The sequence below is a fragment of the Zootermopsis nevadensis genome, unplaced genomic scaffold, assembly GCF_977971745.1.
Source record: "Zootermopsis nevadensis isolate Lab colony 2312 unplaced genomic scaffold, Znev_1.0 Znev_ptg000006l, whole genome shotgun sequence".
In the NCBI taxonomy this organism is placed as follows: Eukaryota; Metazoa; Arthropoda; class Insecta; order Blattodea; family Termopsidae; genus Zootermopsis; species Zootermopsis nevadensis.
Window position 1 is genome coordinate 7,682,814 of NW_028259138.1, and position 25,132 is coordinate 7,707,945.

At 37.9% G+C, this 25,132-nt stretch overlaps 1 protein-coding gene across 6 annotated transcripts in view; it reads left to right on the forward strand.

Annotated features, from left to right (window-relative positions):
- The window catches only part of LOC110837522 (vanin-like protein 1), a 207,790-nt gene that overhangs the window by 11,876 nt on the left and 170,782 nt on the right, over nt 1-25,132 (forward strand). Inside the window, exon 1 of one of the 6 annotated variants that reach the window (XM_087343642.1) lies at nt 5,682-5,933. The exons of 4 other annotated variants lie outside the window; for them this stretch is intronic. The gene's annotated coding sequence lies outside the window, so the exon portion shown is untranslated. Of the gene's footprint in view, nt 1-5,681; nt 5,934-25,132 lie in introns of those variants that run through there. One more of the 6 variants, XM_022079750.2, reaches the window with a different exon arrangement.

Genomic DNA, 25,132 nt, shown 5'->3' on the forward strand with positions numbered 1-25,132 from the left:
ATCCTCTCACCTATTTCCAGGTTCCCTAAGTGGTTTTATCAGTGCAGTTTTTTTATTTTTGAGTGCTGGTAATTACTTTCAGCTGCTTGCATAGCCCTTCAAATGTTTTCTGTTCCCTGTCACCAAATGTTTACTCCTGAAACCGTGTTATGTTTTAACTACTCTCACTGCTCGCCAAATTCCTAAATCGTATTCACCAGTTCAGTGTTTTTCTCTGTGTATTCACTTTTCTTCTCAAACATCGGCGATCATCCATTCTCTGTGTTCCGTTGGTAACTTACAGAATGCACACCATACCAAATTTTTTCATCATTTTATAGCATTATCTCCATAATTCATTTAACCAGAGATATTGTTTACTTTGTGATTTCAAACGGAATATTTTAGGTTTTAAAACAAATTTGACACAATTAAGGAAGAATTAAATAAGTGCTTACTTTTTCTGTTTATGTTCCAATGTTTTGTAAGTCTGAAAGTAAATAAACTCTGTCCATTAAATTCTCGTAAATATTTGTATACACATGCCACTAACAACACGGTAAACTGGGTGGAACCCTAGTAATCAGATAACTGGACTCTGTTTCATCAGGCTTCGTTACGTTTTTAGCCACTCAGATAAACAGATTGCGAGTTCAATTTCGTGTTTCACTGACTTCGATAAAATCTAATGAACTATTAGCATTCCTGCCAATATGGCGAAGAAAATTTCGCTCTTTATGACCAGGATAGTTAACAAACCAACAAACAGGCTAATGATATCATACAGGAACCCTAAGGTTCAATACCAGTATTATCAAAGACCTGAATTCGACACGAACCTCAACTGACTCCAACATTTTTCCATCCTCTACGCCCAATCTTAATGTTAATTCTTAAGCCTCAAAGTGTATGTTTGCTAAAAGATTTTCTCAAAAAAATTCTGCATACATTCCTTGTTTTCTTTATCCTAGCAAAAACCCAGCCAATCACAGCTTTTACATCTAGGTTTTCTAATAGCCTACTACTGACCCGTATGAATGTCCTTATTCTTAATATTCTTACGGATTAGTCCCATTATAAATTAATTTTTTACATTTGGCAGGACTCAACCCGTTACAAGGCCCATACTTATACAGATCAACACAACACAGAAAGACGCAGACAAACATCGAACCCAAGGTCTCAATGTCCAAGCGAACAAGACCCACGCCTCAGACCGCGCGGCCACTGTGACCGTCGTCAAAGTATTTACGTATTGTCTTAAATTGATCGCTTAATTTTCCCTCTTCAGATTAAAAACTTTCATGCGCATTTTGTTCTAAATAAATGTGATTTATGTTCGATTTTCACACAATACAAATCACCAGAAAAACTTTTGCTTTGTATAGGCCTATGCACATAAATATGTCTTAAGATATTTTGTCACTTATGAAAATGAGTAATGCACCTTTAGCTTAAGTAGGAATTCTGTACTTTTGCCTGAAGGCGTGTGTGGGGCGTGTAGTTAAGTGACATTCATTAACCGCCTTTCTTCATGGGGGCGAGTGATTAGTTTCAACCTTGGAAAAGGTTAATTAAAGAGCAGACTAAGTAGACCCTTGAGCTGATTCAGAAGAGAAAATAAGGGAGTAATCCTTTCTCAGTCGGAAATCTCACTCAGGTCCACCAACCTTCTATAGTCTATGCAGAACAGTGGAAAGGCAAAGGCTAGATGATATGTTTCTCCGAAACTTGGCATCTACCTGCAAGTCCACAAGAACATCGACAATAGGCAATAATCTGATCAAGAGATACGTAGAAAAAGTTATAGCAGTTTGTTGTGTAAATTTTGTATCTGTTACCGGAAGTAATTCAATTTAATTCATTTATTTAAGTGCTTGACAACAGCCAAATAAGGCCAATAACAGCCAAGCACTGAACAACAGTACAGGATGAAATATAATAATAATAATAAAAGTAAAACATTACACACACAAAAACAAGCAAATGAACTAAATATATAAATGTACAATATTAATAATGATAATAATTCAATTCAATTCATTTATTGCGTGATAATTAACAAGTAAATGAGCTAAATAATATGCCTAAGTAATATAATAATTAAATTAAAATCAGTTCATTTATAAACATTACATAGATAACATACAAAATAAAATATTAATACTAATAAAAACAGTAAATAATAAAAACTAGAAAAGAACCCTTACAAAATGAAAAACCCAAAATATGGACAAAAGGGAAATATTTAAATGCAATTAATAATAATTGATTGTATTCCATCCAGTCCAACACACTTAGAATGTCTAAGGCGCTTAATAACCATACAAACTTCAGAGGCAGAGATACGAACGGTGGGTAAAAAATAATAATGTTATTAATAGCTATGAACTCCTGATTGCAGAAATACGAGGAGGAGTTGCTGACTGAGATAGGACACTAGAATAGCCACGGACGATCTCCTTCCACGTTCTTCCTTATTCGTACACAGCTCATAATCTCTTTCGACACTTCGTAACTTTGTGACATTTATATATCGTTCTTATGTAAGTTAACGGACGGGGCATTGGCCACCCCAAAGTTTTTCTTGATCTTGTTGCCATCCATTTTTATGCACTTTTTGTACTATCATTTTTCTTCTTTGTGCTGAGACGTAATCACTTCAGTAAACCCCCCCCCCCACCCCCTCAACTTTTGTATTTCCCTTTTTACTCAACGGTTCCAATTTTCTTAAGTGAATGTCACAGAGATGCTGAAGAAATCGATGGAAATGACAGTTTGGCGTAATACGTGATAATTTTCTATACGTTTCTTATTTGTTTTTGAGCGGGAACATAATTGAAATGCACGTTTTATGTATCATAACTTCTACAAAAGTAATTTTACAAAGCGTACAAATAAACCATTAGCAACATCTTAAGCCAGGCGGTTAGAACGCTGGCCTTGTAATCCTGGAGTCTCGGGTTCGATTCCCGGCGGTGCCCGAATTTATAACTTGTGTTGGGCAAGGCCGTGGTCTAGGCAACACGGAGTTTTCCTCCGGGGACTTCCCCGGTTTCTCCGTGGCATCCCAACAATTACTCCATTCACACACAGAAGAAGGCAATGGCAAACCACTTCTGGATCATCTGCCAAGAACGTATATGAACAGGTCCCAGTCCGAGAAAAGGATGGAAGGATCCTGTTCATATGGACCTGTCGTCAGACAGAACACTATATAATATATAAATAAGACGGGAGGACAATAATACAATCGGGTGAAGCGTTAATGTTAGCTGTGTTAACCCTGTTAACAATTAAAAAAATCGAAAATTAAGAAGCATCTTCTCTTACGCTTGTGGTTCGGTGATTCTTCGTACATTGGAACAAGGCAGAACCGATCAGCTTAAAATGCATCGAATACCAGCTCCAGCCAGCTAGGCGTTGTTAGCCGGCTAATTGTGGCTTACGCTCGAGGCGAGCAGTGTGGCTGTAGGTGGCCAAAGACGCATTTTATCTTATCTGTATCCCAGTGTAAGAAGTAATATTTAATCACGAAAATTAGACAGAGAACCTTACAATTTCCCTTGTTAAAGGTGTTACCGGACTTATTACAATTAATCTTAAATAAACAGGAATGCATGATTAGGGCTGGATTCACAAACATTAGAAGAGGGCTGGGGCGGGCTTTTGTGAATACGCCGACAGACGCCGGGCTACATAAAATGCTCCTAACTCTTCTAAAATAAACTCTTTAATGCCTTACCGCCTTCTCATTTTCTAATTCGAAACATCGTCATGGCAAACTCTGGGGTATGAGGTTGCAATAAAAATTGAATTTATTATGACATAATATTAACACAATCTATTGTTTATGACTATCTAAAGAATGCTCAATAAGAGAGAGATATTCTCCAATAAACTACATGCATCAAATTCTATTCGTAGACATTCTGTTCTGTTAAGTGTCTATAAGCAATTTTTCCAGAAAAATTCAGGGTTATTACATAAACGCATTCTACGACAAATTCCTTCGCACATCTACCGAATTCATCGTTATGAAATTCTGCAATACGTAATTGGGAGTTACACTCAACAGTTAACACGTCTTCGTAAAATAAGACAAGAAGGAAACAATATATTTGTCGTGATCTCCGTATTGAACAGTACAGAAATAATCGACAGCAATATCGACTCCACATTCAACAGCAATGCAAAAGCCCTTAAATATCGATTGACATTTGACCCTTATGATTTTTCAAAGATGTAGCTGATTTTAAAAGCTCTTTTAACATTTAAAAATGTCGTTTTTAATAACTTTGAAGTTTGATGTATTTTGCTGAAGAGCGATCTATTGTTCAAAATCATCACGCACCAAGTACACGGTCATGCTAATCTGCTCTCTAGGAACACGGGCTACGTGACATTTAGCATGAGCATAGGGTCGCTTGACTGACGATTTAGGACTCTGCCCTAATGCACTCTGTAACCAGCTGCTTCCATTTGGTGAATTGGGTAACACAATTTCTGGGTTAATATATTTTAACGTCATTTCAGTTCAGGTTCTGGACAATGAAAATGGTTTCGAAAATAAAAGTTGTATTCATTAAATTACGTAACCAATCATGTAATCTCCCAGATGTCACTTAGAGAACGAAACTTTATGAATTTCAACACGAAGTACGAAGTGCGATCGGAAAGTTTCTAGACTGCGCCTATAAAAACCCGTGCACTTATCTCAGGTATTAAATTCATCCATCACCCTCGAAGTAGTTCCCCTGGGAGTGAACACAACGATCCCAGCGCCGCTGCCAAGCCTGGAAGCATCCCTGGAAATCTTTCTTTGTCAGCCTGTCAAGCACCATCTGCGATTCTGCCTGAATCTCTTCTATCGTCTCAAATCTCCTTCCCTTTAGCTGAATTTTCATCTTTGGGAAGAGGAAGAAGTCACACGGCGAATAAGGAGGGTGCGGGATGACGGCCATGGTGTTTGAGGCCAAAAACTGCCGAACTTTGAGGGCGGTGTGCGCTGGCGCGTTGTCATGATGCGTCGCAAGTGGAGTTCTTCCTTTAGAATCAGCTGACAGGTCCCATAGCCTATCCCAACAATGTCGCACAAATCGTTGATGGTACGACGTCGATCTTCGTGAATGGCCTGCCGAATCTTCGTAACATTTTCGGGCGTTGTGCTCGAAGATGGTCGTCCAGAACGCTCGTCATCATCGACAGAGGTTCGGCCATTTTTAAAACGTGAATGCCACACAAAAGTTTGTGCACGACCCATTGCGGACTCCCCAAATGCTTGCTTTAGCATTTCATTTCATAGGTTTCCGTAGCCGTTTTGGCGAGTCTTTGGCAAAATTTGATGCACACGCCATTCCGAAATCGCAGGAGGGTCGGTGTAATGCACTACCAAAACGCCCGTAACTAAGAAACAAATGGTAATTCGATGATGCCGGCTGGCACACTGATTTACTATAAATGTAGGCCGCACCCTCTAGCGGCAGAAGCTCGTACTACATCCGGTTCGCCCGCTATTGACACAGTCTTGAAACTTTCCGATCGCACCTCGTATCTTGTTTCGTTGTTGAAAAAAATAGTTCTGCTTCTCTAAAACCTGCTGTATCTTCTTTCCCTTTCCATTTCCCTCCCTGAAAGGGGTGGTAGCCTGTTCTGTCCATCTGGCCAAGCAGTTACCTACCCTCCCTTCACCCGTGCTTCTCTAATTACTCATCATTCAACGTTAAGCAAATACGTGTGTTGAGTTTAGTAATGCGTAAGACCGGGCTGTGGGCGTGAGTTATTGAGATCCGTTTGGCTTACAATTGAAAATAATGCATTATACGTAACGCGATTAAGTCGAAATTCAATATAACTGTGCGTAGGAAAACACGTGTTGTGGTGATAATTTCGTTTAGAAGTGTTTCAAGTTGCATCGATTTTATGAACTGACCACGTGACGTGGAAATATTAAGGTAAGGAAACTGTACTTTGTTAATCATGTTATGTGTCTTACGACCCCTCCCCCAGCCGGTGGAGGACTCCGTGCGTTGAGAGTACTGCCTGTTTTCCTACGTACTTTGTGCAGTGAGATTACTGTTTCAACAGAGAAAGTAGACTTACATGCAGACACATAGCATTTGTTGTTTTTACCCAGATTCTGAAACTATTTTCCTAATACTTTTGTTAAGTTCTGAAAATATTTTCCTAATACTTTTGTTAAGTTCTTGTACCAAACTTCGACAACTGGGCGTTTTTTTGTTGTTATATTACTCGGAGCAATGCCCCATTTAAAAAATATTAAATCAAATATAGTAAATACACTCGTACAAACGCATGAATGTAATAAAAAAACCCAATATGAGTCATTCGCAAAACGTGTTTCTATTTTACCCTTCCCAGTGTTGGAGAACGCAGTTTCAGCCTTGTTGTTATGCAATTCGGTCAATGTAGAATTGCCCCAGTTAGCAGGGGGTTCGTTTGTGAGGGGAATGGCGAGGTGAGGTGGGGGGGGGTCTCAGGAGGTAAAGATTCCGACATAGTGTCCCCACCTGGGTCACGATGAATATTTACATCCACTTACATGATACATTTTGATAATATATGTCATTAAACCGCGGTGATAACTTTTATTTTAGCCTTTACGTCAGGGATTATGAAATTTTTCCATTCTAGGGCCGCATTCAGCCTTGGTTATCGACTCGCGGGCTACAATTTCTTGAACGAGGGCAATTTATTAAAAATGCTACCAACTTAACTATCCAAACAGGTTCACAGAACGGTATATAGTGAGTTACCTGGCACAGCTTTTGTTGCGGAATCCGACAGTGTTTGGTTTGATTTCTGTCGCTGGTATTCGCATGGATTCCTCCAAGTGCCATTATAGGCGAATGTGAGACAGTTTAGGTAGTGAACCTTGCCCCGTTTTTCGGGACTGCTTGAACACTACGTGACGGTTAAATAGGGCCTTCAAGAAGTAGCTACTGGATTATTCTTCGTTTCTTTTTGAATGCGTGTGATATTTTTGGCCCATTGTACTGCAATGCTTTATTGACGGTAGTTTTAATACACGTTAAATTAATATTCTAAATACTACACACATGTTATTTTCCCGACGTATTATGTGTTAATTACATGAGTAGTGTCTTGCAGCATCTGTTTGTATAATTTTACTGATTGGATTTGATAAACTGATTTGAATGTTAGCATTATTGTTATTGCAGTGTTACAGTTTTATTATACCGCCAGTTTCTGCACAAATCCTACGAGTGTTTGTTTAATTACATGATTTTATTATTGTATTGGCTCACTGGGGTCACATTTGAACATGTTTTGACCGTCACGCGAACGTACACAGTTTCGCTTTGCACTGTTTTATTTACGTTAGCAGCACCTTCTCGTTCTACATGTTTTGCTGGGTTTCAAATATTTAAAAAAATTGTGCATTCAAACATGATAAAACATTTATATATATTTATGTTGTCGATTGTTTTTCTGTGTTTATCGTATTTTTTCTTCTCATGTGTTACTTAGTTCGCTACTGAATATTAACCAAAATTCGGTAATTGCTAGATTATAATAATACAAAGAGTAATTGTAAAAGACGCACTTGCAGGAGATGGCTGTCTTCTGGGTTGTTGCGTGTGATATCATCAGGGCGACTCAGCCCTGATGACGGAGGCAGTATGACCTCTGAAACGTTGGTAAATATCGACCAGACTACACAGCGCAACAACCCAGAAGACAGAAATCTTCATACTCTGATGACGGAGGCAGTATGACCTCTGAAACGTTGGTAAACATCTACCAGACTACACAGCGCAACAACCCAGATGACAGAAATCTTTATACTCATCGCCCTGATGAAGGAGGCAGTATGACCTCTGAAACGTTGATTAACATCTACCATACTACACAGCGCAACAACCCAGAAGACAGAAATCTTCATACTCACCGCTGTGAAAACCTCAAATCCTACGTACGTGCAATTTAAGGATTTAATTGGCGAAACGCATAAAAGCTTACAGTGACCTTAATAGGTTTCAAATTTTTTTTATGCATTTTATGTAAAATCAGCGGGATATTGCAACGTTATAACTCTCATAGAGTGCAGTTCTGCATTTCTGCCTCTTAACAGACTCATTTTTAAAAATTGTGTCCGTTGTTACACACTTTTACTAACAATCTAGAACAGTGGTTCAAAGACATCTTTCTTCAGTAACACTTCGCAATTTCAAGGTGTCTTGACGGACCATTTACTGACTTTCCCGTCCTCTGTTTAACAAATGTAATCCCAGTTATTATTCACTTGGTCACTGGTGGACCATAAATTAGGTACATAGCTTTGGTTTTTAGCTAGTCAATTTTGCCAGGAGGCTTTGAATAGAAAAACAGTTATACAAAATTACATATGCAAATTAATATTTCAAAAATTGATAATATCACATTATTAACAGTAAGTAAATATATTTTAGTAATTAGTTAAAACAAACAACAAACTTTTATTTGAAAATTGGAAGCAAAAATTAGTGACAACGTTAGCAGCAGTTATAAAAATACTGTTCGTGATTGTGTTACAATGGCTGTGAAGTTATCTCATCCCACCCCTCGTCGCAAATGAATTTGTACGTTAACAGAGTCTGCCACAAACAGTAAATATCAACGTTTGTGTGCGCAAAGTTCTGTGTTGCTCATTTCTTACACAAGTTGTATTGTTGAATGTAGTGTACTTTGTTGGAAACAATGTCATTGAGAAAAGGAATTGAATATCCCAGTTTTGTCCCAAGGACTAAAATGTCGAGATTCACTGGCCTGTGGGCTGGGTATTATTGGAACAGTGTGATCATTTTCGGCATAATATAAGAGTAATAATAATTGTTTCAAAGCCTTGTTAGTTTCTCAGACTCCACCTTACTTTATATTGCCGTCATTGTAATCTGTGTCCTTTAGACTTTGGTTTTCCAATAGAAATACATTCAGCAGATTTTCTGACACAGAATTTTCAGTTACCTATTGGAAAATAAAGAATACATGTAAACAGTGAGTGGTCATCATAGTATATCTTTTCCATTAGTTTAAGATCCCTATTGAATTAAATGGAAAAAAGTTAGAACTCATATTGAATAAATAGCATTGGCTAGTAGAGTTTGCAATAATTTGGATCGGTGTAAAGACCATTGGAGGGCTCTTTTGAACGAGGTAATGAACTTTGGGTTTTTGTGAAAGTTGGCGAATGTACTGACTAACTGAGCGTCAATTAACTCCGTGTAATTAGTGCGTATAAAATGTATTACGTAATTGAAATAGCCTCTACGCAATGTGGCTTATGCTGCCAAGGTTTTACCTGATGCTTTTAGTTAGATTGTGTATTTAAATTTGTTCACCTGGTTGTAATGTCGCTGGTAACCCTGACCATTTGTCTGCTTTGGAGCCTCATCATTTTTCTACTCGACCTTTCCACCGCAGATAAACTGAACTACAAAGACAAAATCAAAGCAAGACTAGCTTCATAATAAATAGGCCGAGCATAGGAGTTTTCTTTGCCCGTTTCCTATTTTTGTGGTTTTAGTTTCCAGCCTGTTTTCTTGTTTGTTTATGTTTTGTGGCGCTAGTGTCGTTCCCACCAGAAGATCATGTGACCGCAACGTTGTTACTACTAATTTCAGGAAAGTAAAATGAGGTTTGCGTGGTCTTCAAAGACATAAAGTTAATAAGTTATTGCATTCTGTTTAAATCGGTTGGTTTGTTCGTAAGATGGAATGGGGGGGGGGGCATCTTTATGCTATGCGCATGAGCGAAGGAAGGCAAGTAAATTAACTTGTGAGTTAAGTGAGAGAAATGAAAGTTGCGGGAGAATAAGTGACCACGTGACTAGAACAGTGCCTAAATGGGAAAGTCACCGAGTTACTGAAAGTAACGGAGTGAGGACAAAGGGTATGCACCCCAAAGACTTGTTTTACCGTGTCATAAATATGGTGTGTGTGCATATATATATATACACAGTAGATTCCGGTTAATTGGGCGATTAATTAATCGGGGCAGCCGTTTATTTGGGACAAATCTTAAAGAACAAACCTTTTTAACTCTTTACATGAAACATCGTATAATTGTGGCAGCCGCTTAATTGGGTCAAAGTGTTCCAGTCCCGATGTGTCCCAGTTAACCGGAATCCACTGTATATCTGTTTTACCTGTGTAACTTCTCAAAGAAAATTAAAGAATACATGTTCCATTAAATTGTTAGGCACAGTGCAGTTGGTATATTTGTGTAATATGTTCGTTCTGTCCATCGTTTATAAGATTAAAAAGTAACTTCCATAAAACGAGAAACTTTATCTTTGTTATGCTGAGGTGTTTTATTACTACGTGGGCGATTCTGAACTTTTCCATAGGTATTACTTTTCTTTATAATTTATTTGTTATGAACTTAGTGTTGTGTAATTTTTCTGCAGTCTTACAGGTAGGCGGTCGAGAGCTTCAAATGTCAGCCCTAAAGGGTTTCTTTGTTATGGATGTCGTATTGAAACAAAGAACACCATGCGACAGTCTTCCTTATCAGATTAATGCCTAAAAAGCACTTCGACTTTTTCTGTTAATTTTTTTTTCTAAAAACCTAAATTTGTTACGCTTTTGAACATGTAGACCTTTTATGGATTTAGGTGATAAACTATATATATGCATTTAGATATCCTAAGAAAATTTTATACAATTTCTTAAAATAAAACCTGAGGTCATTCCAGTGAGTGATGTGGTCTGTTTCTTCGCAGGCTCCCAACAAACGTTCTACGGTATTTATTTAATTAATTTGCCTTTTTCTGAAGGTTATACGCTATTTGGATGCTGTCACATGCAAAGCCAATATACAGACGCTCACACAGAACCTTGCCTGAGGCGGGTCTCGCAGGCATTTGACACAGACGGTAATTATTAGCGCAACGCGTCATCCAGTGGACCGTACCACCATTGGCTGTTGAGTTACAGACGATTGATTTAGACCGTAATTGTTTTTTATCTCATGAAACATGCGTAATGTAAATAGACAGGGAAACAGATAAACAGAAGGGAAATTGAATGGAATGAAGAGCTTTAATAACAGGACTATGCAAACCGATGGCCTCTTGTGGACATCCTCGTGCGGTGTTCATAGGTGAAGAGTCTTGCCTACTAGCGGAATGAAGTATTTCCATGTTCTCTGATTCTATGAGTTGATCATAGCTCGTACAGAACTTAAGTCATGATATTGAACGTCGCTTGGAACTTTATTGCTACTGCGTTAGGCTGCATCACAGCCATTTAGGACTCATGGAAATTTAAGAACACTTCTCTTTCAATATTTTTGCCTAACGAACAAATCGCTTCCCTATGGAAGTCTGCGAAAGTGCCACATTATTCCTTTCCCACATTGCGTGGTTCAAAACAATTACTGCATTACTATTCATGACCGAACATAGTAATGGCATTAAGAACACAGTTCTTCGACGTTATTTAAAATCGGGGAACTCTTTATAAACGTTTTACTATGTTTTAAGTACTTTTAAACTATTTAACAAGTTAAGTCTCTAACTATGACTTACATATCGATACATTATTCGGTTGATAGAAGAGGTTTTCATGAATAATTAATAACTAAGTTTCTGTGTATAGGCGTAATTATTCTGTTGGACTTCATTCATCGTCTAAGTGTCTTGAACCACAACGTTTTGAAAGCTGGTTATACTTCCTTCTCCCTATAACCGATTTGAGGACGAAAGCCCACTGTGTTGGCCCCTATGGTCGAAGCTTGTCTCAGTGTTAGGCCTCTATCAGGTTGCCCAACTGAGCAGGATTTTGTCCTCCGACCGGTTATTCCGGAAGACGAAGTAGCTTCCGCCAGAGGCAGATTCTGAAGATGGCTGTCTTCTGGGTTGTAGCGCCGTGTGGTCTGGTAGAAGTTTACAAGCGTTTCTGAGGTCCTTTCTGCGATCAGTTCTGACGATGGAGGCAGCAAGGACCTATGAAACATTTATAAACTTCTACCAGGCTACACGGTTTCTACAATCCAGAAGACAGCCATCTTCGGACTCGTCTCCGTGAAAACCTGAAACACTATTCACATTTTGAAATTTTGTGTTTTGAAACACTTTGAACATGTATGAAATCTAACAGTTATTCGTATGGTTATCAGAACTCTTACGGAAAACTATCTTGCTTATTTTTATGTAATTAAATATCATGAGATATATAATTTGTTGTCCACACTTTGTACGTGGTGACGTTTATAAGAAATTGCTTCTTAGTGGCAAGTCTGAATGTCTTCTTCTGTAAAATTATACAAAGAATCTTCGTTATTCTCAGTTTCCATCTTTCAAGCTCAAAATTATTTATGGCTATGGCTTCAATTTTAAGTATTTAAAACTTTAAATTGTCTCATTTTGTTGATGATGATTTTTAATTAAAAAGGAAAGGTTACTGAGTTGACAGGTTATTAACTTTATACACGCGGTAGGACATTTTATGTTCTCCAGTTAGGATAGGCCGTATGAACATCTGTTTTAATATCTATATTTCTGTTGTAGAGTTTTAAATTTAATATGTGTACTTGGCAGCAACCGATTACACTCTTTTAATTAACAGTTGCATTTGAAAACATTCTGCGTTTATAAAAATGAGGTAAACTAAAATAATAAGTTGAAGGCGGCTTGTGTTTGTTCAGTCTTCTTTGCTAGATTTATCAGCCAGACTGTCAAAATATTGTAAAATGAAACATTTCTTACCGTTCGGGTTTAATACAAATTATCAGTAAAATTTCAACCAAATGTATTCATTGATAGTGTCGCTGACAGTGGATCACCGTCTGATGGACACAATCTTTCCATAAGGCTTTCACTTTTCTAATAAATAGGCTCCCGGGGTCTGTGGAGCACGTACGAACAGAAACACATCGCAGTGAATGTTACGTCTTTGAGGCAAAAGCGCTTATAACAAAGATCTGATAGCCCTCCGAGTATAAGGACAAAGAACTGACGATTGCCCTGATGATGGAGGCAATAATCACCTCCGAAACGTCGGTTAGTATCTATGAAACTGGACGGATAAACTTTCAGGGACACTGTCATATTCATTGTAGCCCTTGTGAGAACCCGAAATATCACAAAGAATGAGTCATTCAAGAAGATGATGTAGAGCTTGGCGTTTTGCATACCTGACACCTGAATTCTGCTATCAATATACTGAGATTTATCGTGCTTTTCGCCAGTCTTAACAGGAAAATACCAACCTAGAATCTACAGAACATATCACAACAGCCTAAAGAATCCATGCTACATCACCTTTCAAGACCATCTTCCCCACATAAATCCAAGCTGTATAACACATGCAGTTCAAACAATGTCATTTTAAACTAACTTTCTTTGTCGCCTTCGTGTGTCGACAAGAGTCTTTGTGCGTGGTCTCTTCTTGTGAACTTAGTGTAACTTGAGATTCTGTACGTGGTAAAAGGAATCTTGAAATGCATTGCTTAAGTTCAACCAGCACACGGCGACATAATCAAGTCGGTGCATCCGGAATGGCATAAATGGGGCTGATTATAGGGTCTCTCTCCCTCGCTCTTAGCTAGACTCCGGTGCTGATAACAGTTAACTGGCTGCTGTTGCTGGGCAATCTTTACAGGGAAAGCTTTGCTTGCGTTGCTGGAGCTTTCAAACTTCTCATGTTCAATTAGTATAGGATTCTGGGAAGAGAAGTGAAGGTTAGTAATGACTGCCGACTCTGGAGGGGCTGACTGATTAAAACTGAAGAAGGTGTGGAAAGCAGCTCCAAGTCACTGGTCAGATATTCAAGTGATCCTCCTATCTTAAGTCCCTGGAAATTAAACAGACCACCGGTGTGAATTCTCTGATACTTTGACGATTAAGAAATAGGTCCCAGTCGGATGTACAACATTAAGTCTCACGGGTGGAAGAAGGTCAGTTGCCGTTAGTGATACAATAGAATGTCGTTAATGATTGTTATTAACGTATTGCCGTCCTTACGATGGACTGAACTCGGAGAGCCCCTGAGGATTTATTGCTTCTGAATTAATTCTGAATTGGAAGAGACCAGAGAACCAAATCCGTGAGAGATTTATTACTCTTTTGTGTTGTTATTGTTATTAGCGTCTCGTAGAAGCAAAACCCTGGTACGTATCTTTAGTCAAATGAAACCACTCCCTGCGTAAAATGGACTTGTATGAAAATTTTAAAATATAGATGGTGGAGTATAATTACGTTTCGGCCAAAGTGGTGAGTGCTGTGCTGTCACATTAGTATCCATAAATACGTCAGATTTAATGAAAATCGGAACATTCACCGCCCCCTTTAGAGAACCATCCTTTAATGAAAATCGTTTCATTAAAAGTAAATTTAATTATTTAAATGATATTTAGTTTGTCCGTCCTGTATTGTGCGTTATTTATATGAAGTAAAGGATTGTCAGCATAACACGTAGATGTACGAATGTATTGTTTAAAAGTCCATTACATTTTTCGATTCCCATTCTATTTCAGTACCGGATTTTCTATATGTATATAATAGTCTGATGATGACATTAGGGGTCGAAACATTTATCAGAGTATTTAGACAATACGTTCGTATATGTGCGCGGTGTGTCACTTAAAATGTTCTGTTTGCGTGTTCCCTTCTGAAGAGTCTCTGAACTAGTTTATGCGAACATGTAAAATTGTTCTTTTGGGCCATATAAATTTTTTAAATTACAAAACTTCAATGTTTCTAAAGCTGTATTTTGCTTTCGTCTTAGAGTGACGAGGCGAGGGGGGGGGGGAGAACCAAAAGCCTACATGGACGTCCAGGAATGAAATAATCTAATTAGGTTATAAGTTATATTATCTGATGATGGGCGAATATCCAGGAATATTTTATAAGAAAAAGACAAAGTAAATAGCACTCATAAGTGAAAAGTAATTCAATTATAACTTATCTGTAGACTGAGGACAGTACAGATATTTAGTTTTTCTGCCCTATTCTCCCACCTTTACCTGAAGATACAAGCAGAACACAGCTTTCAAGATATCGTAGTTTTATAATTTATATGATGGACAGAGCCCAAAAGATCAGTTTAACATATCACCATCGTCAGATACCTCAAAACTTTGATTAGTATATAACTGGCACATAATTTACGTATTCATTCAAAAAAAGAAAAGAAACACTTTACCCAAGCAAGATCCTATTTATGAATACTACATAAAAACTGAATTTTTGAGCTACAAAATTTTCATACCGAAAATGTTCTGTCTGTTGGAGCAATGTGAATGATAAGGGCCTGTTAAAAGTGAGTTGATTAAATAATAAATTCTGCATAAAATACGAAATAATAAAAACAAAAGAATAAGACCCAGGTATTGTTTTAAAGCGAAAATAAAAACACGGTTAAATTCGTCAGTAATTTTTTACATTTACAGAAAACACTATATGGATATAAAACTATAAATCTATAAGGATTTACAACACAAAACATTTAATTGAGCCGTAAGTTTCAAGGAAAGGGAAAGTGATCTCAGAACCTGAAGACAGAACACAATGTTAAACTACTGAGGTGTGATAATTGCAGACGTTCAATTAGGAAGACCGCGTATCACCTCAGCCCTCGTACACTCCCCCAGGAAATGGAATGACTGCTCCCATGAAATTATCAATCGGGCGACAGTTCGGTTGATATGGTCTCAGTTCAGTCGGGGCAAAGGGTTTTAATTCAATTTGATCGTATTGGAACTCCCATTGCTACGTAGTAGTAATGCCACTCATTGCACTCCAGTGCTCGGAGCATAAGAACCCAGAGGCAATCAAACACAGATCAGGGCTTCTGTCAAATTGCATAGGTGATGCAAACATTTCCGGTACTGCGCATTCATTAATGATATTGAGAAAGATATGTTGAAATGAACGGGAAGTTGCAAAGGAGACTGAATGAATGACGAGCCTAATGTGAGAAAAAATGAATATCAGTTTTGGAAAACTTTCCTACAATGCTAAGAGGTCGTTTTTTAAGCTTAAATAAATATGTTGTATTTCAGACATAAATTTCGTAGTATTGGTATAGAAAGGCATAAATAAGAGCCAGAATAGTGAGAATAATAAACCAATTTAAGAATTTTTTTAATTGCTTGAAATATAATGCACGACCTAACCATTTCAAGGGCACAATTAAAATATCGGTCTATGGAAAGGCAAGAACACAGACTGTTAACAATATTTTGTGATGTAATTGCCGAGAAATAGAATTACATTTAAGTCACATTTGTTGCGTTCTCCGCCGTCAGATCGATGTAAAATTTCGTGAAATTCCTGTGACATGTGGCAGTCTTAATGTTTGAACACCAATCATGAAAATAGGCCTGTAAGCAGTACAAATATTGTGTGGTTTGAGAATTGCATGATCGTTTGATCATACAGTAAGAATATTGTGATGATCCTTTCATTATAATTCATGAATTACAGTGTTGAACTATAGAGATAATTTCATCTTACTTGTCCCTGTTTTCAGAACTGTAATATTAATTTTATATGTAATCGCTTATGCCTGTTATGACAAATATGGTCATAGTTTGAGACTAATGTTTACCACTTGATCATAACTAATAACTTTCAGTTGTTTTAAAAACTGTAGTGACTTAATAATAGCGTGCGAATTATTGTGAATGCTTGTACTCATTAGTATGTCCTCTCTGCATAAATTGCATGAAATAAACACACAGGGTTCGCATATTATTTTTTATTTAGTGTTCTGTCTGACGACAGGTCCATATGAACAGGATCCTTCCATCCTTTTCTCGGACTGGGACCTGTTCATATACGTTCTTGGCAGATGATCCAGAAGTGGTTTGCCATTGCCTTCTTCTGTGTGTGAATGGAGTAATTGTTGGGATGCCACGGAGAAACCGGGGAAGCCCCCGGAGGAAAACTCCGTGTTGCCTAGACCACGGCCTTGCCCAACACAAGTTATAAATTCGGGCACCGCCGGGAATCGAACTCGAGACCCCAGGATTACAAGGCCAGCGTTCTATCCGCTAGACCACCGTGGCTGGTTCGCATATAGGGTTGGAAATGTCCGTCCATCGATCTACCTGTTCGCATGAGTGACTATCCATGGTCAATATGGTAACGAAGGCAACAGTAGTTGGTAAGATACCCGTGGTAAATCCGATGGCCAAGATAAATAGTAGTAACCATGGAGGGCGGGGTAATCAAGGGAACGAACTATGGAAATGTCTGTCCGTCCGTCAGCCCGTTCGTCTGTCTGTCGACATGAGCGCGCTCGGTAACCAAAGCAGACAAAGTAAACCATTGTAACCACCAAAGGACAACAGTGGTAGCCAAGGTGACCATGATACTTGAGTAAATATACAGGCAACTCTCGGTTTACGAACAAGTTCCATTCCAAGACGATGTTCGTTATGTGTATCTTGCAATCCTGAGCTTTTACGATACGTATCGTATACGTTAGCAGCCATTTTACAGGATTAAAACCATATACTAAACATCGAATGGTCTATATAATACATTTTATTAAAATGTATATATTCGTTATTGTTTATCGTATACGATACATAACGTACGCCACGTGGCGTGGCATGGCATGTAAACCAACGATTTTTTATTGGATATATTAGTTTTATTAACCAAACACAGTTAAGTATAATTATCATAAAATAATTTTCTGATAATTATTGTAATAAATACATTTTTTAAAAGTTTATTTATTTAAATCTTACAGTTATGTTCACTATAAGTTTGGCATTTCGTTTTATAAGGAACCCTGTGTTAAATAAATTGTGACGTTCGTTATAGCGAATGTTCGTAGTAGACAAGTCGTTTTGTCTAAAAGCTATTAGAATATTCAGTAGAACCTGGCGAAGAGTCGACCCCAATGAGTATGTTCCGTATGGAAATTGCCTATAACTTTTGTGAGGCGATTATAAATCCATAGAGAGACACAGTTCCACGCATTGCCTTTATAAAACCGTTTCTATCTTACGCTAATGGGTCAAAGTAAGGATGTGACTGAGAGAACTCAAAAGCTTTAGGTGATATGAAGCAGTGCAGATTGAGGGGGGGGGGGCCACGGTCCTGGCTTGTTTGTACACATGCGAACCGGCAGCTGAGATCCAATTAATATCCGGGGACAGGGCTCTGATGAGGTTAGAACCATAATGCGTGTGATGTTGAATAAGGGAGCGAGATAAACGAGGCGTGAACATCAGAAAAGAACACACAGGATGCACAAATTAGCGAACTTCAGTAAACAATAGGAAGCGGTTTCTGTGTGCAGCATCCTATCCCAAGTGAGGGTATTAATTACGTGGATGTTCTATGGCGTGGAAGGAAATGTTTTCGTGTTTTTCCTCAGCTACTATTGTCGCGATTTGTATCCCACAAATGCCGTAAGTGTATATCAGGTATATTGTCTACCTCTTAACTGTGGGAGAGATGAGAAATACCTTCAAAATTTTGTTCGGAAAATCTTAACGGAGCTTGGAGGATCTAAATTTAAATTGGAGAGTATTATTAAAATGAATCTGAAGGAAATAGAGTGTGAGAGTGTGGATCGCATTATTTTGCATAAATTTAGGGTCCACTGGCTGCTCTTGCGAACACTGGCTTCCGTAGTAAGAAGGGAAATTATTGAGTAGCTAAAGGAAATTTTGTTTCTCTACGGTGGTCTAGCGGTTAGAACGCTGGCTTTGTAATTCTGGGGTCTCGGGTTCGATTCCCGGCTGTGCCCGAATTTATAACTTGTGTTGGGCAAGGCCGTGGTCTAGGCAACACGGAGTTTTCCTCCGGGGACTTCCCCGGTTTCTCCGTGGCATCCCAACAATTACTCCATTCACACACAGAAGAAGGCAATGGCAAACCACTTCTGGATCATCTGCCAAGAACGTATATGAACAGGTCCCAGTCCAAGAAAAGGATGGAAGGATCCTGTTCATATGGACCTGTCGTCAGACAGAACACTAAATAATAATAAGATGAGGTGGTCTAGCGGTTAGAACGCTGGTCTTGTAATCCTGGGGTCTCGGGTTCGATTCCCGGCGGTGCCCGAATTTATAACTTGTGTTGGGCAAGGCCGTGGTCTAGGCAACACGGAGTTTTCCTCCGGGGGCTTCCCCGGTTTCTCCGTGGCATCCCAACAATTACTCCATTCACACACAGAAGAAGGCAATGGCAAACCACTTCTGGATCATCTGCCAAGAAAGTATATGAACAGGTCCCAGTCCGAGAAAAGGATGGAAGGATCCTGTTCATATGGACCTGTCGTCAGACAGAACACTAAATAATAAAAAACGTTTTACAATATCACAAGTACTTATCTTATATAAGAATTATTAAGAAATCTGTTGTTGCATTAGTTTGTTGCGTCATACTAGGTACAAAATGGATGACATTGAAGCTAAAAGACTCCATAATGAAGGATATATGAGACAGTACAGAAAACGTAAAAAAATATAAGTAATAAATAACGTTCCTAAAGTTCCCAAAAATACCAAAAACTAATGCTGAACGTATAAGGCATTACAGAAATCGCGAGAAGCAATTATTATTATTAAATAATAAACCTAAAGTTCACAAATAAATACCAAAAACTAATGCTGAACTTACCTAGGAAACGTTACCTTACATTACATTTCATTACATTACATTACATTACTTTACATTCAGCTACCACAGACCCATCTTAAGCGTAACTAATTCAAGTTGAATAAGCAATGTCTTAATCAAACTTTAATCAATTGTAAAGCATGTATAAAGGAAATATTTAGAATAAAACCAATATATAAACTTCCTTTTCGTATAGACATATTTACGTCAAATTCTCCGGAACCTTGGTTCCACTGTCAATTTTTTATTTTTGAGTTTGTTGTTAGAAGTCATTTCAATGCCTACACGAAAGAAAGGTTTTAATCTCAGATTATTTCTCCGCACCTACTTTAATATTAGGAAGTAGCTAGCGAAACGTCTTATAGTCCTCAAACCGCAATTCGAAGCTCACATTTTTTGTGTGATGGATCATGGAGCCACATCAGAATTACTGTTCGAAGTAAGTTCAAAGGTGGCCCAAGTCGTCCTTTTATAACTTGGTTCAGCAAAGCGTAAGAAAATATGGGGGCAGATACACGACATAGATCATAGCCGATAACTTGAAACTTTGTTCCAACTCTACGACGGTGTGGAATAGTGCGGAAAAGACAATTCTGGAAGTGTTTGGGGTTATGGGAAAGTAGTAAGCTGTCTGTCCGATCCTGTACATATTCCTCGTCACTGTTCTTTGTTATTGCTTTAAGAATGGCATATTTCTGTTCTGCCCGTATCAGATCAGAATAGTAGTTTCCATCACGAATTAAACGAATATCAAAATTGTATTCACGAGAAATTTAAAAGTAGAGTAATTTCTCAAAATACATGCTACCAAACGGTTTAGAACCTGTTTTCCTGTCTGATACAAAAAAAATATATACAGATTATAATTTTACTGGTTTTGTCACTCATTGGGTGTAAAATTAGGTTTCACATGTCAACAGAAGAGAGAATTTGGGATTAGGGTGATTACGAAAATATGCGAGCTTAAAATTGACGAAGAGACAGGAGGGCGTAGTAATGAGCTTAAAAATTTATACTTTTCAGCATGTTATTAGGATAATCAACGCTCATAATTAACGGACAAACCAAGCATTGAGTCGAAGGTCTAGTCGTAGTGGTGTAGTGCGTCGTTGAAAGTACATTTGACCTCCCTTAAACTACCTGTGTTTAAATCTTTCGGTTATGACTGGGCCCAACTTTCAATGGTCAGAAGAGTCACTGTGAATTTCAGTAAGCCATATCGTTCTTAACCGTTATAAATAAATAATTTTTGCATATTCTTTGTGTGTGGTAGTAAGACTTAAAAGCGGATCTTTTCCGCGTAAATTGTATCACGTCGCGTTTAATCTGCGTTCACCTACGCACCCGATGTTTCAAACCTCTCAGCGTTGACTCAAAAGCCGTTGGCGTTGTGTGAATTGGAAAGTCCACCATTTAATGATTCCAGCCCACGGGAACTTTAATGATTTAGGTTTGGTCAGCCTGTACATATGTCGAACCTTAGTGAAAATCGCTCTGATCGAAAGGAAATTTAATTTGGTAGGTTAGCCAATGTTAATGGAAAAAATCTCGCGTCTATTTTTCTGCGAATGTCACTGAACGAACAGAGGATGTTTGCTCAGTTTTATGAATATTTGTTTTCTTGTGAAATTTATGTCGTTCTAATTATTTTTCTGTGAAGAATGCCTCTTGTACAAGGTTTAAATTCAAAGGTAGTGATTTTTGAAATCGATTTGTAATATTCCACATTATTTTTCGTATTAGTTTTTTTATTCCTTTGTTGAAAAATTATATCGTGATTCCTCTGCCCTTGCCAGTTTAAACTCACGTTCCCTATTCTGTTGGTAAACCCAAAAATATCTATTGGTAAAGATAAATGTAGAATTAGCTAATGGAGATACTTTAATTTTTGAATACAATAATAGTTACCCACAGGAAAGAATTCTGAGAAGAATATTAGTAATTTTTATTTGTAAATAATTGCGTTATATCTAATTAGTAGAAAAGATAAAAACTAAATGATACCGGGATTTTGAACTTTGGTTTTGTATTTCACAATTTCATGCTTGCAGCTCGCTATTTAGATAAATTTAAGGAACATAATAAGGTGTGAACGGAGAATGCAGCATAAACACGTCAAGATTATAAAAAACAATTTTGTCAGTTGGTTTAAGCCTGCGTGCATGTGAATGTAGTCTCATAGCACATGAGAATAAAGTGCTCTACAAAATATTTGAAATTGAGAAGGGACAAAGCTGGCAGTTCAGGCTTTCATATAACGAGAAAATTAATTAAGCCTATATAGGCAAATTAGTAATGTTACGATAGACATGAAGCTCGTATAGTACACAAGAAATATATTCAGAATGTTGATGGTGAAACGTCTTGTAAAGCAACTACGTCCACATGGGAGACACACAAGGAGATAAGATGATAAATTGTGCTGATCGGAGGTGGCTGAAGATGAATCAGGACTGTAGCTGATGGCGGACTTGGGCATTAACACAGTGAAACCTTTCCGTTCGACATCCGGAGAATTAGTAGCTTCGGGATCTGCAGGGCTGTGTCACGGTTGGCACACAACGATCCACTTGCAGTTGGACAACATTATTCGCGTGCAAATAACACGTGACCTCGCATTGTGATAAAGTCCACGCATTGGAGTAAAGTCTCAGAATTAGGCACGTAATCAGGCGTTGCCATCAAGTTCTGCAGCTACCTCGCCCTCCGGTATCATTTCCGTAACAAAACTCTGTCTGCCCAGAGAACAGAGAATGGAACGTTAATGAGCACTCACTTAAACTGAGACATTTGTTCAGTGGCTAAAGTCACTAAAGAGCCATTTCTACCATTTCTATTTAATTATTTAAACTTACCCTACAATTCAACACTAAAAATATGGGCAGTTGAAAAAGTGCTTTTTGGTAGACTAGATGACCAATCGCTTCATAAGGCGAAGCCACTTTTCAGCCTGCAACACGATATGACGGCGAAAAATAAATAAGCCACTTATCACACCCACTGCTCTCTGTTAATATATTCTAAAGAATTCAGCGTAACTCTCTAGACATATACTCAGGAAGGTATTTGTATCATACAAGCGGGGAACAATATCTTGATTTACGTCACACTTATGCAGATATCGCCCGTTTTCCCAAGGGTGTTTAATATGCACATTTCTGGTGATGGCGCTGTTCCCCGTTTTCATGTCATTATACGAGCAGATATTCTTTACCGCCGTGATTACTCTAAACCTGGGATCATGGCTGAAACCCGTAAAATATCCGCCGACTACTGGCCTCGTTCATTCAACTTACTCCATATTAAAGGCCCAAATGAAAAATTTGCAGTGTAACCAAAGTATTTGTTTTTTTTTGTATGAATATAGCCCTCAGGGTTCAAACTGTGACGTCATGCAATATATACACAAACAAACAACCTGGTTTATAGATGAATCTTTTTTGATCCTTCGGTAAGTAAGAACATAAAATATCCTATATCCATTGTATCATATTCGTTTTTATTAATAAACGCTATAAATAACAGTGTTTTGTTAAGGTGGACGTATGTTCTGAGAGCTGTAAACGAATTTTAGTTCAATTATCAGAGCAGATCATGTCTAACTGCTGTAGGGAGAGTAAATGAGATTAACGGAGTACGGGATGAGAGCGGGAAGGAGCCCGGAGCTGGAGACATCACGCGGGACAGAATTATTAAAACTTTCCTCAGTTCGAGTTTGCGCTCTTTCATAACCTTTAGGCTAACAATGACATATCTCTGTCCAAGATTTTAATTAAAAATCAGAACTGGATAGTAGCCTACGAACTATTTTTGACTTTTCTATTAAACGCTTTATATTCGTTGTTGGAAGCCTATTGATACTTCTGATTAAAGCTAGACAGGAAAGAATACAGCACCATTCAACTCTTTGAATCTGCGTTTCCATTTGTGAACGAACTCAAATCATTATCAGGCTATGTTGATTAAATGAACATTCTTGGTTTGAATGTTACTCACTACATAAGTTTGGACTTACTCTCTCGATGGACTCTAACCAAAGAAAGTAAAACGATTAAGGACACGAATGGAATGCCAGTGACATTAATTATATTGTTCCAAGGTTTTAGGGCATCGAAGAGATTGACTTAGTTGAGGAGGTCAGAACACCACCATTATTTTCTAAATATCTGCTTATGTTTCTGTAAATCGACGGCATTTACTAAACGTCAAAACTCAGAAGAACAGTATAATAAGTCTCACAGCCGTGAAATCCTAAAATTCCACTTGTTTGAATATAGATTATTACTATACAGACATTCGTATGGGTCAGAGATATGAGGTTATCACGGCAGTGGAAATTTCGATGTCGATTGTGGAAATGCTTGGATTCGGAGGACCATATATCCTGCGTCTTCAGGGTAAATCTAATAGTGTTTAGAAAAACGAACTACAAGGAGGAAATGAGATTAAATGAAAGGAAAATTGGAGAGGTAGTTGGTAAAATACAATGGAGAAGGGAGACGAAAATAATATATGTGAACGAAGTTGTTTTTTCTCATGTAATCTCCATACCTGTAGGCCATTGTTTAATGATACGGGATTGTTCAGTGAGGGAAGGATTAACATTCTTAGATGGTGGTCTTATGGGCTATTGATTAGCTGTATACAAACTTTTTAAATTTACGTGTTGGTAACATTTTTAAATTTAATAATTCACATGACTTAAATCAACACAAAAGGGGCTTTTTTTTTTACTAGTAAAGTTTAATTTGCACGTTAAATATAGGTGACGTGGAGTTTGGATTTTCTACTTGGTGTAGTGTACCTTAAATGTAATAAATAAAGGCAGACGGCATCTCAGCCGATCCGCCTTTTTGAATCCCAGGAGAGAAACAATTTGCAAAGAGTAAGGTATGAAGTATCGAGAAGCGGTCGGCTTGCCAAATGGATACGTGGAGGTTAAAGCTGAAGGATTTTCTCAGAAAGATATTTCACGCACTAACGCTTATACCTATTTCTCCATCACACATTTTTAAATCCGACGAAATATTTTTTTCAAAAGTAAATGCTATTTCAATGTAGATTTACTGTTTTGAGACAGACGTACTTTATCGAATTATTTAGCGAGCACAGTGGCAACTTACGATGCATGCGAGTGTACTGATTTATATCGAAGGTAATATAGCAAGAACCGAAAATATGTAGAGAAAAATTTAAACCGAAAAAATGACTTCGTATGGGTGACACAGTTGTAAATTAAATGCTCAATAGTCATACCATCTTTTATAAATGTCGAGAATGCCATGCTTAATGCTGTTACATCTTTCAATATAGTGTAATCCGCTTTCTGGGACAATTGTCTCATGAAGTACACACGGTGTCCTGTGTTTAATCCCAATACAATTGTTTTAGGAACTTCGTAAAGTAATTATTGATTTGATGTGGTCTGAGGTTCTCACGTTGGGGAATCTGTCCTCTGGGATGTACCACAATGTAGCGTGGTAGATATTTTCCGACGTTTCAGAGGCGCTGACTGCCTTTATCATCAGGGTAATGACATCTCAT